The sequence below is a fragment of the Dendrobates tinctorius genome, unplaced genomic scaffold (assembly GCF_039654945.1).
Source record: "Dendrobates tinctorius isolate UK_male_01 unplaced genomic scaffold, ASM3965494v1 ptg000003l, whole genome shotgun sequence".
NCBI classification, from domain to species: Eukaryota; Metazoa; Chordata; class Amphibia; order Anura; family Dendrobatidae; genus Dendrobates; species Dendrobates tinctorius.
The window spans coordinates 5,953,061-5,980,184 of NW_027361671.1; the positions used below are offsets into that span (position 1 = coordinate 5,953,061).

General features: G+C 44.5%; 1 protein-coding gene across 8 annotated transcripts in view; it reads left to right on the forward strand.

Annotated features, from left to right (window-relative positions):
* XRCC4 (X-ray repair cross complementing 4) overlaps positions 1-27,124 on the forward strand; it is a 530,150-nt gene that overhangs the window by 39,273 nt on the left and 463,753 nt on the right. The window contains exon 1 of one of the 8 annotated variants that reach the window (XM_073582768.1): positions 24,913-25,028. The exons of the other annotated variants lie outside the window; for them this stretch is intronic. The gene's annotated coding sequence lies outside the window, so the exon portion shown is untranslated. Of the gene's footprint in view, positions 1-24,912; positions 25,029-27,124 lie in introns of those variants that run through there. 8 annotated transcript variants of the gene reach the window in all.

Sequence of the window (27,124 nt, forward strand, 5' to 3'; positions counted from 1 at the left end):
CAGACAGTGTCTTTCCTTTCCTGTCCTGTCTAGTCAGTGTGGGCCCCATCATTTGCTCAGTCTATTTTCCTGCCTGTGTTTGTGTTTTCATCTTGTCTCACTGACAATATATGTTTGGGGGCTATCTATTCCTTTGGGGTCTGCTCTGGGGCAGTTTAGATTTCCCCTTTCTTGCTTTAGGCTTAGTTAGCTCTCCGACTGTGCCGAGGCATCTAGGATCATCGTAGGTACGCTCCACGGCTACTGCTAGTTGTGTGGATAGGATCAGGGGTCTGCAATCCGCTTAGGTACCAATCTCTCTGGTTTTCTGTGGCTTAGCCTGGACCTGCTCTCCTCGGTGACCCATTCATAACACAAGCGTGTAGTAAAAACTATCCGCTCTATTAATGCAAGAACAAGGCATATCGGAAAAATACTTATAGAAACATGTCAATATGCTAAGACCCTAAGCTAAAAAATCCTAAAGATGTATACCTTACACATTGAGCATTTATAAAAGTAGGTGATGCAGCAGTAATGAGTGAGTTTTTTTGATTGGGCACCCCAAGGTAATAGGATACTGAAGGCTCATAGACTAAATAGATTATGTAATAGACCAGCTACTAACAGTGCAGTAATGATGATTAATGATTACAGAGGAGGATAAACTATGCAAATAGGATTTAATAATCAAACTCTGTGAGTTGATCTACTCACTATTCTTCCTCTTTACTTGTGAATGCTGGCTTGAAGGACAGTTGTTAACTATAAAATGAGGGTATGTGCACCTCTGTAACCATATATTCGTCCAAGACAGTCAGAGATCCAAAGAACCAGAGACTCTTTACAAGACAGCAGACAAGGCATAATGGGTCCATGACGAGTGACACAGATTTCACATTCTACAGGATTCGCGGCGGATACTGCGTCCACTTGTTATATAGAACCACTTGGGACGGCCGCAGGTGCCTCCTTGCAGTATTGGTGTCTCCCTTAAAGCCCAGTCACTGAGAGCTCACAGTACAACTTATTGTACATTGATGAAGGTCCTAGACCAAAACGTCTGTATGTATGTACTGAAATTCATTAAAACCACCTTTCTGCATCAGAATCTTTTTGGTGTGTGCCAAGTCTATATAAATTGCTTAGGGGACCATGGCCCCAGCTGAAAGAATACAGATCTGCTCCATTGACCATCACTGAACCATGAATATGTTTGGGGTAGTCAGGATTTGGACCTACCAGTCACCTGAGCCCCATGGATACGTTTGTGAAAGCCAGGAATGGGAGCCACTGGTCACCTGGCGCCATGGAAAAGTTCAGAGAACCCAGATTGTGACCCTCTGGTCAGCAGGCCTTGTACCTCAATGTACTGTCGTCTTCCTAAGATTGTCGTTACCTCCTCTCTGTGTGCCTGCCATAGGTGGGATAGTCAGCCCTGAAAGCTCTGAAGTCACAGCTGTTCTTTTGACGGTGAGTCAGCAGAAGAGTGAGACACTAATTTTACACCATCTTGGGTGTTGTGCTGGGACTTTTCTTTGTGTTATTTTCCTTTTTGTGGTTCACCATAGTATTGCCACACTGTTTTACCCTCACCCTGTGTTGTCTGAGTAGTCTTACGCCCAAGGTAAAAGGGGAATGGGCATTCGATGAAATGATCCCTGGTCCATTTGGTTTCGGCAAGCGGACTAGGGCGCGCGCTGACCCTCCGTGTCTTCTCACGTACCCCATCCACAGCAAAGCATTGCTTTCTGATGAAGGTCTGGAATCTGGGACTGAAACATCTAATATATATTGCAATTGGATTAAGTATTCTGCTCAACCTGAGAGCTGAGTTTTTTCTCCTCTCTATCTGGTTAGATTCTTAAAGGGGTTCTCTGATCATATCCTTTAGTCAGGTCATCAATATCAGATCATTGAGGGCCCAACACGCTATACCCCCATCTCTCACCTGTTATTCGCTCCGGTGCCCTCACTGCTTTGAACAGCACAGCCCCATTAACGGTATATTGGCCATTGTCGGTTACCATAGATCGGTCTCTATCCTCTTGAACCTCCTCCCCTTCTGATATTCTATTGATTATATATCCTAAAGATAAGTCCTTAATATGTGACCCTTTTAATAATACTCCTAATTTTTCATAAATCAGACAAAAAAAATAATTTCAAAATCTGTATGTTGGGACATACAAGAGCTTACAGTCTAAGAAGAGAATAGAAGATCCACATTTGGAAGAAGCTTTAGATGCTTCCTGGAGATGAATCATGTCTGTGATGTAGATGTAAATCTGTTTACTTTCTTTGTGACATTTCTCGGTAAACTAAAGTTCACATGGCCAAGTACAGTTGCTATTTTATTCTCCTATGAATCGTGCCTCTATACTTCACTGGTGGTGAATGCTCATTTCCAGAGCTAAATTCCGGAGAGCGCTTCCTGTCATTGCCATGAGACACTTGGGACTACTGTAGGCGCACACGTGTCTGAACGCTGTCTATGGCACCGATATGTGTGACCGCGGCGCTTTACATGACCTCGGTGGTGTTACAGGAAGGCAGCGATGCATCCCACATTTACATATCACCGGCTATAGACAAATAATAGACTATCAGCCGTGGAGCGCAGGAGGTGGCAGGGAGCATGCTAATGAGCTTTTTTTGTTTTCCGCTTTTTCTTGGAGGTCTTTGTGGATCTTGCCTTTTCTTACACACACTACATACCTTCAATAAAGGCCGGATGCCAAAAAAGTAAAGCTACACAAGGAGATACGGACGCTTGACGCTAAGATTGTATCTTCTTTATTAAATTATGGATAAAGGAAAATGATTACGTTTGTCCAATTACCTGGCGCAGCAGATGTCTGCAGAAGGAATGACTGATTGGGATGAGCAGAAAGTCAGCGCTTTGTTCAGGCTGGAGCAGAGGTCACATTACATATCAGCACTTCTACAAGTCAAAAAGAACCTGGAAAGCTATCCTGCAGGTGGGAGCATGCAAGGCCCACTCAAGAAGTGTAAATCAGCCGTTTATTCGGGGGGCTTTATCTATAGACGTCCATATCTCTTCCTTTCCTTTGGCTCATGTAAGCTAAATTAAGCAATGTACAAGAAAAGAAAAACTAGTTGTTGGCTGATCTGGCACTGACAGAGGTTTCAGTGCAGAACAATTCCCTTACACAGTGTCTTCTGAATAAACAAGGCATGGTTTAAATTAACTTACAAAGAATATTCTATCTGGCGTTGAATGGCCACAGGGTAGAGGGCGGAAGCCAGCGCTGTCAGATCTACTGCAGCTACTTATAACAAAGTGTCATTGATTACTAAAAATGAGTTTGGTTCATGTCATCTTCATGTTTAGCCATTCCCGTCTTCTGGGCTTGCAGGTGTCTTCAAACCTCTATGGAGAAATGCGTAAAAGCAATGGGCGCTTAGAAAGGAAGAACTGTGTTTTACTAATGAAGCAGTCAGATTGAGCTTTATTCATTTGGAAGACTGTAAGGAGATTGAATGTCAGTCTGTTATTTTCTGAATGGATCCAACTGTACGGCCATTCAGAATGAATACAAGAAAGCTTATATATGAGGATGAGTGATGGAAGCATTGATGCTAAATGTTGCAGCTTCAGCATTCTTAATCGCTTGTACCACACAGTTTTATTGAAGAGGTTGTCCACTATTTTTAATAGTTTTGGATTGGTCATCAATGTCTGATCGGCCAGGGTCCGACACCCGGCACCGATTGTTATGTGGCAGCGGTCACTGGCCAGAAGTACTTGCTTGCCGAGCTGCTCCATCTTCTTGTAGTGGCCGTGGCTTGGTACTGCACATCTGCCACCTATACAAATCAATAGTAGGTGGACATGCAGGACCATGCGACGGCCACTAACAGAAGACGGCCAGCAAGTGAGTACTTACGACCGGCTGCCGTTACTGACAACAGCTTATTGGTGGGGCTGCCAGGTGTCGGACCTCAGCTGATCAGACATTGATGACCTATGCTATCCTAAGAATAGGTCATCAATGTAAAATTAGTGGACAACCTCATTAGTGTTGAAGTCCCGTATTTGCAGTATATTCACCAAGGGACAAGGTTCAGGCATTGGCTTCTCCGAGACGGATACAGAATGACCACTCTGGGATCAGGGATACAGGTTCAAGACACTGGCCACACCAGGAACATTGGACCTCACAACTCACTAGTAGTACACCTTACTAACTAGTGATTCACTAGTTTGTTTGTTGACTCCCTAGGGGTCAGGCAGTCTTTTTTGTACAAGATGCCTCCCAGCTATTGGGTGAGAGACAACTTGCAGGTGTACTACTTATTCTAAATACCTCTCAGCAACAGGCTGAGAGCATTTACCATAATGTACGCGCTGCCCCTTTAAGAACGGTGAAGCGTGGGCACGTGCGTATTAGACGCGCGCCCTCAGACTGTGGCACGCACACTGACCAGGGAGTGACAGGGACACGTCAAAAGCCATTGCCGTAAGGCTGGGGCAGTGAGTAAACAGGTCTACCTGCATGGAGGGTGAGTAGCACTTGGGAAGAGTGAGCCATGCCGAATTCACCTGTCCCCATTCCATCACTGCGCTCAGTGTCCCGAGTCCTCTGGCTGTGACGATCAGGTCAGAGGGTGCGATGACGTGGTTAGTGTGCGCCCTCTGCCTGAACAGTCACTGCAGAGAGCCGGCGACGCTGAGGAGCAGTGGTCATCGATGAGAGGTGAGTACCGTATGTCTATTTTTTTTTTTTTTAAATCGCAGCAGCAGCATTATATGGGGCATATATTAATATGGAGCATCTTATGGGGCCAACATTAACCTTTGTGCAGCATTATATGGGGCATATATTAATATGGAGCATCTTATGGGACCAACATTAACCTTTGTGCAGCATTTTACGGGGCATATATTAATTTGCTGCATGTTATGGGGCCACCATTAACCTTTGTGCAGCATTATATGGGGCGTATTTTAATATGGAGCAACTTATGGGGCCACCATTTTACTTTTATTGGTATCTATTTTTATTTTTGAAATTTACCAGTAGCTGCTGCATTTCCCACCTTCTGATTATACTCAAGTCAATAAGTTTTCCCAGTTTTTTTGTGGCAAAATTAGGGGCCTCGGCTTATACTCAGGTTGGCTTTTACTCGAGTATATACAGTATTTCTATGCAACGGTCATGATCAGGTCAGGAGAGCCTCCAGCCAGTCCAGTCTCGCTCCAATTTATAAGGCCATCTGACAGCATCTGAATTTACCTGAGATAAGTTATGCTGTGGCTTTTTGTTGCACCGCTGATTGATTTTAACTATTTAGCTATCACTGTAGTCCAAAGCAATATATTAATTTGTATGCAATTGGGTGGACTGCAGATGCCACTTAATACCATTTTTTCTCCGTAAATAAAACCTATAGGAAAACTAAGCCATAGCTTGATTTTACAGTTTTGAGTATGCTTGAAATATAAGCCCTACTCCAAAAATAAGCCCTAGTTAAAGTCAGGGCCAGTGTTAGGGGCTTGGTAAAAATGGGCAATTGTCCAGGACCCCCACTCTTCTAGGGGCCTCCAGGGTTTTTATTCCAAGCTAAAGACCACTTAAGGACCTCTGACATCATTGTCTTGTGACCATGATGTCACCAAAGGTCCTTTAACTGCTGGGATGTAGGGGAACTGAAGAGGAGAATGGTGTGCAGGGTTGACGTTAAAGATAAAGGGGGCAAATTGAGCAGTTTGTCAGGGCCCCCACTCTCTTAGGAGACCCCAGCATTTCTATTCCGAGGTTAAGACTTCTTAAGGACCTTTAGTGACATCACGGTAATGTGACCATGATGTCACCAAAGGTTCTTTAACTGCTGGAGTCTAGAGGAACTAGGCTAGTATGTATCATGTGTGCAGTGTGTGTATATACATGTGTATTTGTATATGCATGTGTGTTTGTGTGTGGGTAAATACATGTTATCATAGAATCATAGAATCATAGAATCGTAGAGTTGGAAGGGACCTCCTGGGCCATCTGGTCCAACCCCCTGCTCAAAGCAGGATTCGCTAAATCATCCCAGTCAGATGTCTGTCCAGCCTCTGTTTGAAGACTTCCATTGAAGGAGAACTCACCACTTCTCGTGGCAGCCTGTTCCACTCATTGATCACTCTAACTGTCAAAAAGTTTTTTCTAATATCTAATCTGTGTCTCCTCCCATTCAGTTTCATCCCATTGCTTCTAGTCTTTCCTTGTGCAAATGAGAATAAAGTTGATCCTTCTACAATGTGACAGCCCTTTAGATATTTGTAGACAGCTATTAAGTCTCCTCTCAGTCTTCTCTTTTGCAAACTAAACATTCCCAAATCCTGCAACCTTTCCTCATAAGACAGGGTTTGCAGACCGGTCACCATTCTGGTCGCTCTTTTCTGAACTTGCTCCAGTTTGTTGATGTCTTTTTTAAAATGTGGTGCCCAAAACTGGACACAATATTCCAGATGAGGTCTGACCAAAGAGGAGTAGAGGGAAATGATGACTTCACGTGATCTAGACTGTATGCTTCTGTTAATACATCCTAGAATTGCATTTGCCTTTTTTGCTGCTGCATCACACTGTTGACTCATATTCAGTCTGTGATCTATTAGTATACCCAAGTCTTTTTCACATGTGCTGTCACTTAGCCCTATTCCTCCCATTCTATATATGCTTTTTCCATTTTTATTGCCCAGATGTAGTACTTTGCATTTCTCCCTGTTAAAAACCATTCTGTTAGTTGCTGCCCACTTCTCCAGTTTATTTAAATCTTTTTGAATCCTCTCTCTCTCTTCTCTAGTAATAGCTATCCCTCCTAGCTTTGTGTCATCAGCAAATTTAATCAGTTTACCCTCAATTCCTTCATCTAAATCGTTGATAAAGATGTTGAACAATACAGGGCCCAGGACAGAGCCCTGTGGTACCCCACTTGAGACATTCTTCCAACTGGATGTGCAGCCATTTACGACCACTCTTTGGGTCCGATCACTAAGCCAGTTATGAATCCACCTAACAGTTGCCTTGTCCATTCCATACTTACTCATTTTTTCAATAAGGATTGTATGAGAGACTTTGTCAAATGCTTTGCTGAAGTCAAGATATACTATATCTACAGCATTTCCTTGATCCACCCAATCAGTGATACCGTCATAGAAGGAAATTAAGTTAGTCTGACATGACTTATTAGTTACAAACCCGTGCTGACTCTGTTTAATCACTTCATTCTTATCCAGATATTGACATACATGTTGTTTAATAATTTGTTCAAAGATCTTTCCTGGTATAGAAGTCAGACTCACCGGCCTATAGTTACCTGGGTCCACCTTCTTCCCCTTTTTGAAGATAGGAACAACATTTGCTCTTCTCCAGTCTTCTGGCACTTCTCCTGTTCTCCAAGAATTTTCAAAGATTATAGAGAGGGGTTCAAAAATTTCTTCTGCTATCTCCTTCAGTACTCTGGGGTGTAATTCATCTGGACCTGGAGACTTGAATTCATTTAGGCTAGCTAAGTGTTTCCTCACTATCTTTCTGTTTATAGATATCCTGGATTCTTCTATTCCCTTAATAGGACAGTGAATAACAGTTGATGTTACATTTCCTTTCTGAGAGAAAACAGATGCAAAATAGGAATTTAAAAGTTCAGCCTTCTCAACATCCTGTCTTACCATTTCATCATTTTCATCCTGTAAAAATCCTATAGCATCTTTGACTTTTCTTTTACTTTTGACATATCCCCAAAATCCTTTATTATTGCTTTTGACATCTCTTGCAAGCCTCAATTCATTTTCAGCTTTAGATAATCTGATTTGTGCCCTGCAGGTTCTGCAGACAGCATTATATTCTTCTTTAGATATGCCTCCCTCTTTCCATTTTATAAACATTTTTTTCTTCCTTTTTAGCATGTGCTTAAGTTCTGTGTTCATCCATCCTGGTTTCCTTAACTGCTTCCTATTCTTCCCTCTTTTCGGAATTGTTAACAACTGTGCTTTGAGAATTTCATTTTTCAAGATTTCCCATCCTTCCTGGACATTTTTGTCTTTAAGGATATCCAGCCATTGGATCCCTCCAATTCTCTTTCTGAATCCCTTAAAATCTGCCTTTCTGAAATCTAACCTTGACGTCTGAGTCTTCACAGGTCTTCCGCCTCTAGTTATCCAAAATTCTAAAATAGCATGGTCGCTACCTCCTAGGGTCCCAGCCACTTTTACCTCCTCAACCATTTCCTCCCTGTTTATAAGGATTAGATCCAAGGTAGCAGTTCCCCTTGTTTTCTCCCTTACCTTTTGGAAGATAAAGTTGTCAGCAAGAGAGGATAAGAATTTCCTTGACCTGTTAGTTTTGCCTGAGAGAGATTCCCAACAAATGTCTGGATAGTTGAAATCTCCCATGACAACTATGTCATATTTTTTGGAGAACTTGGCCATTTGATGCATAAAGAGTTCATCCATAGCTTCAGCTTGCACAGGCGGCCTGTAGTAAATGCCTACAATGGTGTCCTTTCCATTGTTCTGTCCTTGTATTCTTACCCAAACAGTTTCCACAGAACTCCCAGTCTCTGAAGCTTCAATCTCTGTGCAGATATACGCGTTTCTAACATACAATGCGACACCCCCTCCTCGTTTATCAAGTCTGTTTCTTGCAAATAAGTTGTATCCTTCTAGTCTTGTATTCCAATCATGTGTATTGTCCCACCAAGTTTCAGTGATTCCAATGACATCATATTTCTTTTCCTGTGTTAGTAGTTCCAATTCTCCTTGTTTGTTGCCCATGCTTTGTGCATTAGTATAGAAACATTTTAGTTTGTGATTGGTTTCTCTTTCTCCAATATTTTTATTAATTAGATTCTTTCGTCTTTGTTCTTCCTTTCCACTTCTAATAGCAGAGTTCTCAATAGCATTTGTCAGGTGTATGGCTTTTTCTGGTCTTTTGCTTCCCTTCCCATGTTGTTCTAGTTTAAAGCTCTCCTTACAAGTGTAGCAAGGCGACTTCCAAATACATGCTTACCAGTCTTCGTAAGGTGCACCCCATCTCTAGCAAGTAGTCCATCGTATAAGTAGTTCACTCCGTGATCCAGAAATCCAAATCGTTGCTGACGGCACCATCGACGTAGCCAGTTGTTCACCTGCAGAATCTTATTCCACCTCCTTGTTCCATGGCCATCCACTGGGAGGATGGAAGAGAAGACCACCTGCGCTCCCAGTTCTTTCACTTTCTTGCCTAAGTCTTCAAAGTCTCTGCAGATGGTTTCCAGGTCGTTTCTTGCAGTGTCATTTGTCCCCACATGTAGTAGCAGGAATGGGTAGTCATCTGTAGGTCTGAAGAGTCCTGATATCCTGTCAGACACATCTTTAATTTTTGCACCTGGAAGACAACACATTTCTCTTGAAGTTATATCCGGTCTGCAGATAGCGGCCTCAGTTCCTCTCAACAGGGAATCCCCCATGACCACCACTCTCCGTTTCTTCTTCACAACATTTTTCTTTCTCCATCCAGGAGGACTCTTAAGGCGTACAAGGTTGCTGCTTGTTGGCAAAGTCTTATCCTGATGTATTTCTTCATTGTTTTCCTGCGTGAGAGCCTGGTACTGGTTTCTGAGCAGTATGGGTGCTGACTGCCTCCTGATCCTCCTGCTTCTCTGGGTCACATGTCTCCATTCCTCTGTTTCTTCAGGTGCACTTCGAATTTCTTCTCTTTCTGTAACATGAAGAGATAATTCTGCTCTGTCCAAGAACTCTTCACCTTCCTTAATGATCTTCAACGTAGCTAACCTCTCTTCGAGATTTTGCAACTTTTCCTCCAACAGGGACACAAGCTTGCATTTGTGGCATGTGAAGTTTGGCTTTTCCACTGGTAAGTCTGTGAACATGTAGCAAGAAATGCAGCTCACCAAATGGCTCCTGGCCTCTTCCATCTTGAGATTTCTTAAAAACGATGAAAGATGAGCCCAAATTATCGGCGCGCGGTTTTTCCGATTTCCTCTTTTCAGCTGCAACGGCCAAAACCCAGTGATCGTTGAGCTCGCGGAGACTCTTCACTTATCCCAGAAGGCACTGGGAATATGCAAATGATCTCCTCAAGACTCTTCCCCTGGTTTTCCGATTTCCTCTTTTCAGCTGCAACGGCCAAAACCCAGTGATCGTTGAGCTCGCGGAGACTCTTCACTTATCCCAGAAGGCACTGGGAATATGCAAATGATCTCCTCAAGACTCTTCCCCTGGTTTTCCGATTTCCTCTTTTCAGCTGCAACGGCCAAAACCCAGTGATCGTTGAGCTCGCGGAGACTCTTCACTTATCCCAGAAGGCACTGGGAATATGCAAATGATCTCCTCAAGACTCTTCCCCTGGTTTTCCGATTTCCTCTTTTCAGCTGCAACGGCCAAAACCCAGTGATCGTTGAGCTCGCGGAGACTCTTCACTTATCCCAGAAGGCACTGGGAATATGCAAATGATCTCCTCAAGACTCTTCCCCTGGTTTTCCGATTTCCTCTTTTCAGCTGCAACGGCCAAAACCCAGTGATCGTTGAGCTCGCGGAGACTCTTCACTTATCCCAGAAGGCACTGGGAATATGCAAATGATCTCCTCAAGACTCTTCCCCTGGTTTTCCGATTTCCTCTTTTCAGCTGCAACGGCCAAAACCCAGTGATCGTTGAGCTCGCGGAGACTCTTCACTTATCCCAGAAGGCACTGGGAATATGCAAATGATCTCCTCAAGACTCTTCCCCTGGTTTTCCGATTTCCTCTTTTCAGCTGCAACGGCCAAAACCCAGTGATCGTTGAGCTCGCGGAGACTCTTCACTTATCCCAGAAGGCACTGGGAATATGCAAATGATCTCCTCAAGACTCTTCCCCTGGTTTTCCGATTTCCTCTTTTCAGCTGCAACGGCCAAAACCCAGTGATCGTTGAGCTCGCGGAGACTCTTCACTTATCCCAGAAGGCACTGGGAATATGCAAATGATCTCCTCAAGACTCTTCCCCTGGTTTTCCGATTTCCTCTTTTCAGCTGCAACGGCCAAAACCCAGTGATCGTTGAGCTCGCGGAGACTCTTCACTTATCCCAGAAGGCACTGGGAATATGCAAATGATCTCCTCAAGACTCTTCCCCTGGTTTTCCGATTTCCTCTTTTCAGCTGCAACGGCCAAAACCCAGTGATCGTTGAGCTCGCGGAGACTCTTCACTTATCCCAGAAGGCACTGGGAATATGCAAATGATCTCCTCAAGACTCTTCCCCTGGTTTTCCGATTTCCTCTTTTCAGCTGCAACGGCCAAAACCCAGTGATCGTTGAGCTCGCGGAGACTCTTCACTTATCCCAGAAGGCACTGGGAATATGCAAATGATCTCCTCAAGACTCTTCCCCTGGTTTTCCGATTTCCTCTTTTCAGCTGCAACGGCCAAAACCCAGTGATCGTTGAGCTCGCGGAGACTCTTCACTTATCCCAGAAGGCACTGGGAATATGCAAATGATCTCCTCAAGACTCTTCCCCTGGTTTTCCGATTTCCTCTTTTCAGCTGCAACGGCCAAAACCCAGTGATCGTTGAGCTCGCGGAGACTCTTCACTTATCCCAGAAGGCACTGGGAATATGCAAATGATCTCCTCAAGACTCTTCCCCTGGTTTTCCGATTTCCTCTTTTCAGCTGCAACGGCCAAAACCCAGTGATCGTTGAGCTCGCGGAGACTCTTCACTTATCCCAGAAGGCACTGGGAATATGCAAATGATCTCCTCAAGACTCTTCCCCTGGTTTTCCGATTTCCTCTTTTCAGCTGCAACGGCCAAAACCCAGTGATCGTTGAGCTCGCGGAGACTCTTCACTTATCCCAGAAGGCACTGGGAATATGCAAATGATCTCCTCAAGACTCTTCCCCTGGTTTTCCGATTTCCTCTTTTCAGCTGCAACGGCCAAAACCCAGTGATCGTTGAGCTCGCGGAGACTCTTCACTTATCCCAGAAGGCACTGGGAATATGCAAATGATCTCCTCAAGACTCTTCCCCTGGTTTTCCGATTTCCTCTTTTCAGCTGCAACGGCCAAAACCCAGTGATCGTTGAGCTCGCGGAGACTCTTCACTTATCCCAGAAGGCACTGGGAATATGCAAATGATCTCCTCAAGACTCTTCCCCTGGTTTTCCGATTTCCTCTTTTCAGCTGCAACGGCCAAAACCCAGTGATCGTTGAGCTCGCGGAGACTCTTCACTTATCCCAGAAGGCACTGGGAATATGCAAATGATCTCCTCAAGACTCTTCCCCTGGTTTTCCGATTTCCTCTTTTCAGCTGCAACGGCCAAAACCCAGTGATCGTTGAGCTCGCGGAGACTCTTCACTTATCCCAGAAGGCACTGGGAATATGCAAATGATCTCCTCAAGACTCTTCCCCTGGTTTTCCGATTTCCTCTTTTCAGCTGCAACGGCCAAAACCCAGTGATCGTTGAGCTCGTGGAGACTCTTCACTTATCCCAGAAGGCACTGGGAATATGCAAATGATCTCCTCAAGACTCTTCCCCTGGTTTTCCGATTTCCTCTTTTCAGCTGCAACGGCCAAAACCCAGTGATCGTTGAGCTCGCGGAGACTCTTCACTTATCCCAGAAGGCACTGGGAATATGCAAATGATCTCCTCAAGACTCTTCCCCTGGTTTTCCGATTTCCTCTTTTCAGCTGCAACGGCCAAAACCCAGTGATCGTTGAGCTCGCGGAGACTCTTCACTTATCCCAGAAGGCACTGGGAATATGCAAATGATCTCCTCAAGACTCTTCCCCTGGTTTTCCGATTTCCTCTTTTCAGCTGCAACGGCCAAAACCCAGTGATCGTTGAGCTCGCGGAGACTCTTCACTTATCCCAGAAGGCACTGGGAATATGCAAATGATCTCCTCAAGACTCTTCCCCTGGTTTTCCGATTTCCTCTTTTCAGCTGCAACGGCCAAAACCCAGTGATCGTTGAGCTCGCGGAGACTCTTCACTTATCCCAGAAGGCACTGGGAATATGCAAATGATCTCCTCAAGACTCTTCCCCTAGAATATAAGACATATTTTCAGCTGTTTCACACTTTTTTGTTAATTATATAATTCCACATGTGTTAATTCATTGTTTTGATGCCTTCAGAGTGAATCTACAATTTTCATAGTCATGAAAAGAAAACTCTTTGACGGAGAAGGTGTGTCCAAACTTTATGTGCAGTTTGTGTGTGCGACGTCAAGATCAAATGTTGATTTTTTTTTTTTTTTGTTAAAAAATAAACGTGGATTGTTGTTCATGGAAAAAAAAGATAAGATATCCCCTAAAGGTAAGCTCTAACTCCTAAACTTTGCAGAGCTACAATACAGACCAAAAGTTTGGACACACCTTCTCCGTCAAAGAGTTTTCTTTTCATGACTATGAAAATTGTAGATTCACTCTGAAGGCATCAAAACAATGAATTAACACATGTGGAATTATATAATTAACAAAAAAGTGTGAAACAGCTGAAAATATGTCTTATATTCTAGGTTCTTCAAAGTAGCCACCCTTTGCTTTGATTACTACTTTGCACACTCTTGGCATTCTCTTGATGAGCTTCAAGAGGTTGTCACCGGAAATGGTCTTCCGACAGTCTTGAAGGAGTTCCCAGAGATGCTTAGCACTTGTTGGCCCTTTTGCCTTCACTCTGAGGTCCAGCTCACCCCAAACCATCTCGATTGGGTTCAGGTTTGGTGACTGTGGAGGCCAGGTCATCTGGTGTAGCACCCCATCACTCTCCTTCTTGGTTAAATAGCCCTTACACAGCCTGGAGGTGTGTTTGTGGTCATTGTCCTGTTGAAAAATAAATGATGGTCCAACTAAACGCAAACCGGATGGAATAGCATGCTGCTGCAAGATGCTATGGTAGCCATGCTGGTTCAGTATGCCTTCAATTTTGAATAAATCCCCAACAGTGTCACCAGCAAAGCACCCCCACACTATCACACCTCCTCCTCCATGCTTCGCGGTGGGAACCAGGCATGTAGAGTCCATCCGTTCACCTTTTCTGCGTCGCACAAAGACACTGTGGTTGGAATCAAAGATCTCAAATTTGGACTCATCAGACCAAAGCACGGATTTTCACTGGTCTAATGTCCATTCCTTGTGTTCTTTAGCCCAAACAAGTCTCTTCTACTTGTTGCCTGTCCTTAGCAGTGGTTTCCTAGCAGCTATTTTACCATGAAGGCCTGCTGCACAAAGTCTCCTCTTAACAGTTGTTGTAGAGATGTGTCTGCTGCTAGAACGCTGTGTGGCATTGACCTGGTCTCTAATCTGAGCTGCTGTTAACCTGCGATTTCTGAGGCTGGTGACTCGGATGAACTTATCCTCCACAGCAGAGGTGACTCCTTGGCCTTCCTTTCCTGGGCGGTCCTCATGTGAGCCAGTTTCCTTGTAGCGCTTGATGGTTTTTGCCACTGCACTTGGGGACACTTTCAAAGTTTTCCCAATTTTTCGGACTGAATGACCTTAATTTCTTAAAGTAATGATGGCCACTCGTTTTTCTTTACTTAGCTGCTTTTTTCTTGCCATAATACAAATTCTAACAGTCCATTCAGTAGGACAATCAGCTGTGTATCCACCAGACTTCTGCACAACACAACTGATGGTCCCAACCCCACTTACTAAACCTGACAGGGCACACCTGTGAAGTGAAAACCATTTCCGGTGACTACCTCTTGAAGCTCATCAAGAGAATGCCATGAGTGTGCAAAGCAGTAATCAAAGCAAAAGGTGGCTACTTTGAAGAACCTAGAATATAAGACATATTTTCAGTTGTTTCACACTTTTTTGTTAATTATATAATCCCACATGTGTTAATTCATAGGTTTGATGCCTTCAGAGTGAATCTACAATTTTCATAGTCATGAAAATAAAGAAAACTCTTTGAGAAGGTGTGTCCAAACTTTTGGTCTGTAGTGTATGCAGACTGACATATGCTAAACAGAGGAAAAGATGTTGGAAAATGTTGACCTGCTTCACATGCAGCAAAAAATAATGTAAGACCCTGTTTTATTTTCAAGGAAACAGTTATTAGGTTACTGTAAATCAGTAGTGCCACAAAAAAATCGTAATGTGACCAAGGCCTATGGCTCAGAAGATATGTTTGTGAGCACTGGACAGACAAATGGATGTAGATTTAATTCGTAGCTCATTATAATGACAGCAACATGGACTTCACTTGTTTATCAGGGAATGTTTAGTAGAGACAACAATAATGGTTCCGCTCTTTTGACAGGTGCTGGAAGCTCTGCTATAAAACCGGCAGTGACGCGGATGATTGGTGTTCTTGGGTGATCATATGCATGAGCCCATTTGTTCACTTCATATATTTGGCAAGAAAGAGTAGTTGCACTTCAGCATGGGTGATGACAGAGCAGGAAACACTTTGTAGGTTTTAAGCCATAATGAATCTCTGTGCAGACAGTGGTTGAAGTGCAGACGCCTCTTGCAAGAGGCCGTGATGTTAGAACCAGCGTCATGTCAGTCTCAGGAATAGTGGAGTGATGGAATGTAATTACAGTAGACAGATCACTAATTGCCGGGCCGCCAAAACTGCCCGGGAAAGATACAACCAATTCTATCAGCCTAAATGGGTTTGAAATATTTTCCTGATAAATATTGTGGATTATAAAAAAAAAATAGCTCTCATATACAGGAACTGTGTCACATTTTCCTAGTTAAATGACTGGGCAATGCCAAACAGTTCCCAGCACTTGAAAGAATTATTGGGTTACTGGGGTCCGCAAGAGTCTCCGAAGTGGCACACCCAATTGTGTTCATAATTAATCATCGTGTACTGTGTAAACGCCTTACCCCACTGTCGTGTCTGCATTCACATGGTGAAATCAGCAAAGCATAACTCTTCAGAGATATCTTTCTACATTTCATGGAGGCCTTTGTCCTGATGTAATATCTAGAGTTCTTAGATGAGGCTGCCTAGTAAGCGCGTCTTCCTGCAGCCACATGAGTAAATAAATGAGACCAACGTGACCAAATGGTCAAAAGTTCTAAATGGAGGCAGATATGAAGTTTGAGAACACTAGCCGACAAATCGGGCAGCTTGAGGGTATGTGCGCACAATCCGGAGTTGCTGCGGGTTTGATGCTGAGTACTTGTGCAGAGTCAAATCCACAGCGTTCAGCTGTTGCAGCACTGTGGATGGGGTTCAGGAAATTTCATGCCTACTATGCATCCACAGATGCCCGCGGATCAACCATGGAGACGGACAGGCGGCACGTCTTTCCAGACATGGTTCAGTGAGCAATTGAGAATTCACTTGCATTCAGTAGACGGCAGCGCTTTGGACGCAGCAAACATGTGCTGCGTCCAAAGCGCTGCTAAATCCGGATGGTATGCATCCGGCCGGAGAGAAACATCAATAAGCCACATAGATTGAGAGTTATGTTCTGGCCGTATACAGGAAGAGAGGCTAAGGCCTCTTTCACACTTCAGTTATTTGCATCAGTTAAAATCCGCCAAAAAGGCAGACAAGCGGATCCGTTCTCAACTGATGTGAACGGATGGTACAGGATCCGTTTTTAGACGGATCCTGAAAATTTAAAGGAACCGCTGGCCGGGAAGAGAGAGAGAGAGAGCTCCGTTTGGAAATCTTTGAGGATGTTTACGGACACTACCATTGTGGCGGATCCTCAAAAAAACAGATGCAACGGACGGCAATCAGTCAGGATCCGCCAATAATGAAAGTCAATGGGGGAAAAAACGGATCCGTAAAAAAAAATGGCGGCTCCGTTTTTTTTTCAAAATTGGCGGATCTTGACTGATTGTCAAAAACGGAAGTGTGAAAGAGGCCTTACTGGACAACCCCTGGGAAATCACACTGGGGTCCCAACATAAAGACACTGTATACCCACCTCCCCCAGTGTCGTTATTCCAGAGATGTTGGCGCTGTTATTTCTGGCAGATCACATGACCTTGTTCTATCACCTGACAGCTGCAGTCAGTCTGGTCACTGATCGGCTGCAGCTCATCAATATTCCATCAGAGCGTACTCTGTTCTGACGAAATAGGGAAGGCTGAAGCCAGTCGGCGTCTGTTGCTGTCTCCACCGTCGGACAAATCGAACAACAAGAAGAAGTCGGAGAGCAGCCGCAGCCCGGACTTCCTGTTGGCATTCAATGCGTCCGAAAGAGGGGACTGTGAAGCCGGCGCTGATTGGGCTCAGGTGACGTAACACCCTCATGTGAACCCGCGAACGTGAGTGCCAACACCGCCGGAACGGCGCTGGGACTGGAGGTGAGTATAAGTGTGTTTATTTTAACAGGGCAAAACATAAAGATTGAGAAGGGGATGGCCTACTAGTGGGCAACCCCTCTAACGTAAGAGCTGCGTTTGAAGGATTTTAGTGGCAGGGCACTGATTATATCAATGTGACAGCAGGATCCCGCTAGCAAAGACCGTGCATAAATGAGTAGGCTGATCCCACTGAAATTGTGTTATTAGTCAGTTACTTTATGGATGAGGAGCCATAGGCAGGACATGCTTAAAAAATTAATTAAATACACAAGTTAAAAATTACTTTTCAATGTTCTTGCTGTTTTTTTAAATTTTTTATAAAGAGTAGAACATTGTAGTAAACTGTCACTGTGTAATGTTCCCAGAAACGTCTTAAAATCCTTTTGTGTGGCATAATAAAATCAATTTACTTTTCCAGTCTTAAGCCTGAGTATGTGCTTTTCGCATTACAGCTGAGCTGTTGCATGTTAGAGCCTGATTTCAGGGAATCTGTTTATGTTGGGCATCGCTGACAATGTAATCTAAACACTAGTTTTTCAGAAAAGTAGGAAAACAAGCTGCACATATTTTCAGTTCATTGAGGGAATTGACTAGTCTTGTAGGCACTTGTGTTTTCTGAGATGCATAAATCCAATGAGACGCCATGGGTCACCCTGTAAGGGTCATGTGTGACCCTAGTATCTAGGAGACAATGTTTTCTGTCTGTTTATATGTGAAAGCTTTTCTCTGTTTTTGTATGCAGTACATTGTCCTAGAATTTGCACTCACAGTTGTTCTCCCCTATTGGTAATTTTCTAATTAAGAAACGCATCCTTTTCTGAAAATGAAAATAAAGATATTAAAACGTGCACCCTCGTGCTCCACAAGGGCGTTTGCCCAGGATGCTGGCGTTCAAGTGCTGGCCGAGGTAGTTTGCACTGCCCTGGTTCAGCTGCCACGGACCACCAAAGTGCATATAAGGCCAGGGTCATGCAAATTGTTTTTGCTTAATTATCCACTCTCCTCTCTTTCTTTCCTTCTTTTCTCTCTCCTCTTTTTTTCTCCCCTCTTTTTTTTCTTTTTTCCCTTTTCTCCCACCTCTTCAATTTCAACGCCCCTCCCTCTCTTTCTCTCCCCTCTCTTTCCCTTTTCTATACCCCTATCACCTTTCCCTTTTGTCCCCTCTTTTTTTCATTTCTCTTTTCTCCCCTTTCTTTTCTCCCCTCTCCCCCCTCACTTTTCTTCCTCTCTGCCACTATGTAGCAGCCTGCTTGTCTGTTTCCATTGTCTTGAAGGCCGCATATAACCAGTTATTTCCAATTCAGTCATTTATGAATACCTTTTTAATGGTATACTGGATTAAAAGGAAATCTGTCACCAGGTTTTTGCTATCCCATCTGAGAGCAGTATGATGTAGAGCCAGTGACTGTGATTCCAGCGATGTATCACTTAATGGGCTGCTTGCTGCACTTTTAATTAAATCCCTGTTTTATCTGCTGCTGATTTAGCAGTTCTCTGAATGCTGAGCTCTGTATAACACCACCCACACCAATGATTGGCAGCTTTCTGTATACACTGTACCGATCACTGATGGTGGCTCATGAGAGCTCATGAATATAGAGGGCTGCATGGCAGAAGGTTTACTAGTTCTTTAGTGATAATCTCCTACTGATAAAGCTGACAGTGATTTGATCAAACTACAGCAAGGAGCACAGATTTGGCCCCCATACACTTTAGACCTGGAGTGTCCAATCTGCGGCCCAGGGACTGCATCCAGTCCAGGATGGCCCTGATTGCGACCCAACACAGGATTGTAAATGTAGGTAACATTTTATGTGAATTGGTTTGTGATTATGTGTCACAATGACATGTAATTCATACTCTCTCTTGCTATTTGTAAAGCTGACACCAACAGATATTACATGGCTCATAGTGATATGGCGAGGCAGTGATTACCAATAATATTTCAACCTATAACTGCACCATTAGGCATTTAATGTTATTTGGAGGTCAGGTAGGCCTATTTGATTATTAAGACAAAAAACTGACTGGCACATCCAGACTAGTGTGAATAGGTGCAAACCAGGAGGAGCTACCCCCATGTACAATATACAAAAAAAGGTTGCACTCTATCATGCTAAAGCATGTCAATGTGGAATATGTGAAATTTGAATAGCAATACGGCTTTAGAGTATTAGGAAAAATATGAGACGCTTAGCATAATATTTGGCCAAATTTTATCTGCCCATCAACCATCGTCAAGGTGGCCTCAGTCTGATGGGTCCCTGACCTGTGTGAATACCTCTCTAAGGCTGATGTCTGAATTCCTGGGTGAATGTGGACACCTCTGTCAGCAATGCCTGCATTTATGGGTAAGTAGGGACCTGCTGTAATTAAAATCACCACCTGGTGGAGGGCGGAGTGCTCGGTCAGGGACCCAACTGACAATAATATTTGGCCAAATTTTATGCTAAGTGTCTCATATTTTTTTTAATACTCCAAAGATGTATTGCTATTCAAATTTCACATATTCCACATTGACATGCTTTAGCATGATAGAGTGCAACCTTTTTTTGTATATTTGATTATTAAGGGCACATCTACACCTCCGCAGCACCTCACAAACTCCTTTATGACCGACCCTCTGCTGTGGATCATAGAGGGCTATGTACAGATTTGGGGCCAGTACCCGGCATTAGAGTTGAGCGACTTTGGTCGGATCTGGTTTCATGAAACAAAATTTGTGGATGAATGTCAAACACTCAATGCCGACTTTTATTTCCCATTGACGTGCATTGGGGTCGGGTTTCGGACGAAACTCCGACTTTTTTTGCCCTAGTAGGACCAGTTTCATCTGAAACAAATTTTGTTTCATAAAACCCGATCCGACCAAAGTCGCTCAACTCTACCCGGCATGATAGGTCCATCGCCCAAAATGTAATAATGCCACAGGTTTAAATAAAGTTCATTTTATTTAAAACTGCACCGCTCCGTAGCGCTCTCAAACTGCACACTGTGCATGTGTACACTGCTTTACTTATAGAGCCGAGCGTGATGTGGCAGCTTAAGTAACTCCTCTTCCTTTGCAACTAGTACTCCCCCCAATTCACTGGCCCAAATGGAATCGTGGTGGGCCATCCACAGTGGGAGGAATCAGGGGAACCAGCGGGCGCTCCTAGACAGCAAAGACAGCAGTGAATGCAGATATGGAACACACCGATGGTTGTCCCCATCTGTCAGTCCTTGCGCAGGGAACGGGGTGGGCATTAAGGAAGAAATCCGCTGCCCCACTCACACATACCAAAACTCGCAAAATCAACAGACAGCCCTGGCACACCAGCCTGACCAAAGAGCTGAGGCGAGCTTCCAGGGCTGCTGAGCGCAGATGGAAAAGATCCCACTCCAACGAGCATTTCATCGCATTCAAACAGTCCCTCACTACTTTCAAGACCACACTCGCCACAGCTAAACAAACCTACTTCTCATCTCTCATATCCTCCCTGTCTCACAACCCTAAACAGTTATTCAACACCTTCAATTCTTTCCTCCGCCCCCCAGCACCTCCTCCCTCCCCACTCATCTCAGCTGAAGACTTTGCCTCATTTTTCAAGCAGAAAATTGATAACATCAGGGACAGTTTTGGTCAACAACCCCCAGAGCCCTTCCTCCCGACTTCCCAGCCCTCCACCTTCAAAACCAACTTCTCCACCATTACAGAAGATCGACTCTCCACTCTACTCTCAAGATCACATCTCACCACCTGTGCACTCGACCCGATCCCATCCCACTTCATCCCAAACCTCACCACAGTCTTCATCCCAACCCTAACCCATCTCTTCAACCTATCACTAACAACTGGTGTTTTCCCCTCAAGCTTTAAACATGCCTCCATCACACCTATCCTCAAAAAGCCCTCTCTTGACCCATCCTCTGTATCTAGCTATCGCCCTATATCACTTCTCCCATACGCCTCCAAGCTACTGGAACAACACGTCTACCTTGAACTGTCCTCCCATCTCTCTTCTTGCTCCCTCTTCGACCGCTTACAATCTGGCTTCCGGTCACACCACTCCACTGAAACTGCCCTTACTAAGGTCACCAATGACCTCTTAACTGCCAAGAGCAAGCGACACTACTCTGTCCTCCTCCTCCTGGACCTGTCGGCTGCCTTTGACACAGTGGACCATTCCCTATTATTACAGACCCTCTCATCCCTCGGCATCACAGACTTGGCCCTCTCCTGGATCTCATCATACCTAACAGACCGGACATTCAGCGTCTCCCACTCACACACCACCTCCTCACCTCGCCCCCTATCTGTCGGAGTCCCACAAGGTTCAGTCCTAGGGCCCCTGCTGTTCTCTATTTACACCTTTGGCCTGGGACAGCTCATAGAATCTCATGGCTTTCAGTATCATCTTTATGCTGATGACACACAGATCTACATCTCTGGACCAGATATCACCTCCCTACTAACCAGAATCCCTCAATGTCTGTCCACTATTTCATCCTTCTTCTCCACTAGATATCTGAAACTCAACATGGACAAAACAGAATTCATCATCTTTCCCCCATCTCACGTGACCCCCCCTACGAACCTATCAATTACAGTAAATGACTGCCAACTCTCCCCAGTCCCACAAGCTCGCTGCCTCGGAGTAATCCTTGACGCTGATCTCTCCTTCAAACCACATATCCAAACCCTTTCCACTTCCTGCCGACTTCAACTCAAAAATATTTCACGCATCCGTTCATTCCTCACCCAAGAATCTGCAAAAACCCTAGTCCATGCCCTCATCATCTCTCGCCTTGACTACTGCAACCTCATGCTCTGCGGCCTCCCCTCAAACACTCTCGCACCCCTCCAATCTATTCTAAACTCTGCTGCCCGACTAATCCACCTGTCCCCCCGCTATTCCCCAGCTTCTCCCCTCTGTCAATCCCTTCACTGGCTCCCAATTGCCCAGAGACTCCATTACAAAACCCTAACCATGACATACAAAGCCATCCACAACTTGTCTCCTCCATACATCTGTGACCTCGTCTCCCGGTACTTTCCTGCACGCAACCTCCGATCCTCACAAGATCTCCTTCTCTACTCCCCTCTTATCTCCTCTTCCCACAATCGCATACAAGATTTCTCTCGCGCATCACCCCTACTCTGGAACTCTCTACCACAACATATCAGACTCTCACCTACCATCGAAACCTTCAAAAAGAGCCTGAAGACCCACCTCTTCCGACAAGCCTATAACCTGCAGTAACCACCGATCGACCAAACCGCTGCACGACCAGCTCTACCCTCGCCTACTGTATTATCACCCATCCCTTGAAGATTGTGAGCCCTCGCGGGCAGGGTCCTCTCTCCTCCTGTACCAGTTATGACTTGTATTGTTTAAGATTATTGTACTTGTTTTTATGTATACCCCTCCTCACATGTAAAGCGCCATGGAATAAATGGCGCTATAACAATAAATAATAATAATAATAATAAAAGTGGAGCATAAAGCATGGAAAAAGAAGACCGACCAAAAATGAATGAAAGAGGTGAAGCAGGAGAACGTGGAGTGGAAGTAACCTGAAAGAGGCGCAGGAGTTAGGAGAGAGGATCCATGGGCAGTGAACTACCTGGAGGTCAGCAGGGCAAAAGAAAGGCAAAGCCACCATTTCAGGTGATGCCATAAAATGCAAACAAGCCTCCTCACTAGAGTTGAGCGAAACAGGTCGGTCAGATTCAAAAGTCGCCGACTTTCACCAAAGTCGGGTTTCATAAAACGAAACCCGACCACAGTGTGAAGTTGGCCATGCGGTGGGCGACCCAAGCTCCAAAGTCGGGTTTCGCCGAATGCTTGCACGTGACTTTTTTCAGCCAATGAGAGAAGCGAAGCATAGCGGGAGAGGGAGAAGAGAGAGAGATTTCGCTGCCTCTAGGGTTAAAATTCATGCCAGGTGTGTTTACAGTCCTCCACTCACTGCCGACTTTTCTCCCCATTGACTTGCATTGGGTTTCGTGTTTCACGACATTTCCCGACTTTTCCCTATAGTCGGCCGATTTCATTCGACTCGACTTTTGAGAAAGTCTGGTTTCATGAAACCCGACTCGACCCTAAAAAAGGCAAAGTCGCTCATCTCTACTCCTCACCCCCTTAGCAGTGACCTCGCACCTTCTTGGCACGGGCCACCCCTGTGGTGGGAATGAGGGAGAAAAGCAATTTATTTTCTAATGGCCCCCTATCACTAAGTGGGCACCTTGCAAACCCTGCACAGCTTCAGGTTTGATGGGATAGTTACTAGCTGGGCTGCCTGTTCTTTAAAAAAAAAAAAAAACTCCTAGAAATTGCACTGATAATGTGAGGTCAGTTTAATAAGTACAGTTTTAAAGAGAAGGACCACCTTTGGTGACATCATGGTCACATCACCAAAGCTGATTGTGTGGCCCAATACAACTCTTCTTCTTCCAATGTGGCCCAGAGACGCCAACAGCATGGACATCCATGCATTGTCGGCAAAAATCGCTCATATTGACAAGTTCTGTAGACCCTAATATGCATTGGAGCTCTGGCCAACTTTGGAATCAGGGTCTCTGCCCCTACATTATGCTGCTTTCATGGGAGCAGAAACCTGGTGACCTATTCCCTTTAAGAGCCATATAAAGTAAATTGTATTTTTAATTTTGGATGCACTCTGATCATCAGTTATGGCTGAGACATCATCACATCCTAGGTGAGGCCCCAAAAAGAAAAGCACTGAATGTCTCCAAGTTGACATCACTATTTGGTTCCATCAAGTTTCTTTTGCCCATAGATTTTTGTAAGCTGTGGGGTTACAATCTGGGAAATCCGATCATACTGTTAGGGTGTGTGCACACGCTGCGGATTCTGCTGCGGTTCCGGCCGCTGCGGGTCCGCAGGAGTTTTTGCTGCGGTGTACAGTACCATTATTCCCTATGGGAATAAAAAACTGCAGTGCAGACGGTGCGGATTTTTCTGCGCGGTTTTGAAACCGCAGAAAGAATTGACATGTCAATTCTTTCTGCGGATTCCGCTGCGGTTTGCCATCTCCTCCATTGTGGAGATGAAAAACCGCAGAGCAATCCGCCGGTAAAACAGCAGGTCTTTTGACCTGCAGATTTACCTGCGGATTTTACAAAATTCAAGTGGCCAAATCCGCACCCCAATCCGCAGCGTGTGCACATACCCTTAGGGTACCAGTACAGTACCATAATATCCTTTGGGAAATGGAAACCGCAGTGCAGACGGTGCGGATTTGCTGCGGTTTCTAATCCGCAGAAAGAATTGACATGTCGATTCTTTCTGCGGATTCCGCTGTGGTTTACCATCTCCTCCATTGTAGAGGTGTGAAACCTCAGGGCAAACCCGCAGGCTAATCCTCAGGTCTTTTCACCTGCGGATTTACCTGCGGATTTTGCAAAATCCGCGGATCAATCCGTAGCAGAATCCGCAGCGTGTGCACACACCTTAACAGTTATGCAATAGAGACATTGTACTAACACCTTGTCAGGGGATGTCACTATATAAAAGAAAAGAGAGATTTTACCTGAAATGCCTCCCATTAGCAACACTTTCATTGATACTGCGCATCAAACCCTCATTGCGCCCATCTGTTTCACATTTAAGGGCTTTTCCTTATCTTCTAAATCTCTTCCTCCTTTTCCTGTAGAGCTGCTGTCAATGTCGCTGCCATACACCTGACACCTGATTCTTCTCTTCAAAAACATATCATACTACTGATCTCTATGGATAATCGAGAAATCCTTTAACTCTACCTTTGATCAGTGGAAATAGCTCAGTAAGTTCAATTGGCCACAAGCTAAGAGGAGATTTTCTTTTAAGCAATTTGTGAAATAAAAATGAATAAATACAGTCCTGTCACAGGGAAATCTCTCAGTATGATATATATATATATATATATATATATATATACACGCATATATATATAATTTTTTTTTTGTACATCTTCTTTATGATTATAGAGTGTTAATGGAGTGGCATTTTTCTTCAGATTTGTTCCCCTCAAAGCTTTTTGGTTACAGCACTCATTGTTTCATATAATGTATATTATGTGGCCTTGTTTAGGATTAGAGTTGAGCGAATATCTTCGGTTCCCCGCTTATTCGGGAAGATATAGCGCTTTGCCGAATAAGCTGCAGAGGGAACCCGGCTTCCTGGATCACGCTGGCTGGACAGGTGATCGGCACTGGTGCTGCATGTGTCGCTGCTGTGTGACAGTCACAGCACATGCATGGAGAGCCCAACACACAGGCTGTCCATGCATGTGCTGGGACTGTGACACATCCGCGATGCATGCAGCTTCGGCGATCAGCTGATCAGCTGGCGCGATCCAGAAAGCCGGGTTCCCTCTGCAGCTTATTCGGCAAAGCGCTATATCTTCCCGAATAAGCGGGGAACCGAAGATATTCGCTCAATTCTATTTAGGATAAAATATTTGCAAGGAAGATTTCTGGTTTGTCCATAAACAGTCTGCAAATTATATCACTTGCCTTTTTTTTAATACAGATGCGCCCTTTTAAAAAAGGTGGGGGTGTTATTTTTTTACGTTGGGAGTCATTGACCATTTGAATACCACTGTATGGGATATAGTTGTATAATTGGGGGCCAGAGCATGGTGCTATAGCCATCAGATGACAGATACTAACAGGGGTTCCTCAAGATTGGTGCTATCCATGTTGTAAGCTTCATCATCGTCACCGATTGCTTTTCTCAAATAATCTGTTGTACCCCTCCCCCCACACTGACTACAGTGAGATGAAAGCTACAAGAAGTGTTTGTACTCACACTCAGCTCTGCTCTATGCTACACAATAGCTGCAGAGATCAGATGCTTTCTGTCATTACATCTCACAGGAGAAAGCATGTTCTTCTGATCTTCTGGGGGCATATTCCTTCTTTCCCCTGCATGACGCATGTTGCTTATAATTAGTCAACGTCATGCAGAGGAAAAAATCCACATCCCCCCAGAGATATATCTCTGGTAACGCCTCCTTGAATTCATAATTTATTATTTAAACTTTGCAATCTAATATCTCTGCAACGAAGAGGAAAAATAATTAAAAAAATAAACTAGCAAAGACTATGTACTCGCCTATGCAGCCATTATTCCATGACATGGCTAGTATAACATGCTCTACTGGTAAAAGATCCTCCTTAAAGCGAATCTGTCATCCCTTTTTTGAGATATCTTATGATATCATTCAATTGTGTGTTACCTAAGTATTGTAGTCAAATTTCCCCCCCCCCTGTCCCTGCACCTTTTATGCATAAATACCTTTGTTATCACTCTTCAGATTTATGGAAATCGCCGCGGTCCGGTCCGATGGGCATGGCTTATTCTCCCCCCACCTTGGCTTGCTTGACGTAATTTCTTTTGTGAATCTAACAGATGGCGTTGTTTATTTGCACCTGTGCATTCATAAGGCCACTCGCGCTTGGCAGTAAGCTTTGCCCAAATGTGGACAAAGCATATAATTGCTACTGTGCATGCGCCGCTATTTTTCCCAGCGTCTATGACCCGGAAGTCTTCATATGCATATGAAGACCTCCGGGTCATAGACGCCGGGAAAAATATCCGCGCATGCGCAGTAGCGATTATATGCTTTGCCCACATTTGGGCAAAACATACTGCGCAAGCGCGAACGGTCTTTTCAATGCGCAGCCGCAGATATACTACGTACATGAACGCAAGACTTACTATAGCGAAATACGCAGAGCAAGCCAAGGTGTGTGGGGGGGAAGAATAAGCCACGCCCATCGGACCGGACCGCGGCGATTTCCATAAATCTGAAGAGTGATAACAAAGGTATTTATGCATCAAAGGTGTGGGGACAGGGGGGAAAAAATACGACTACAATACTTACGTAACACACAA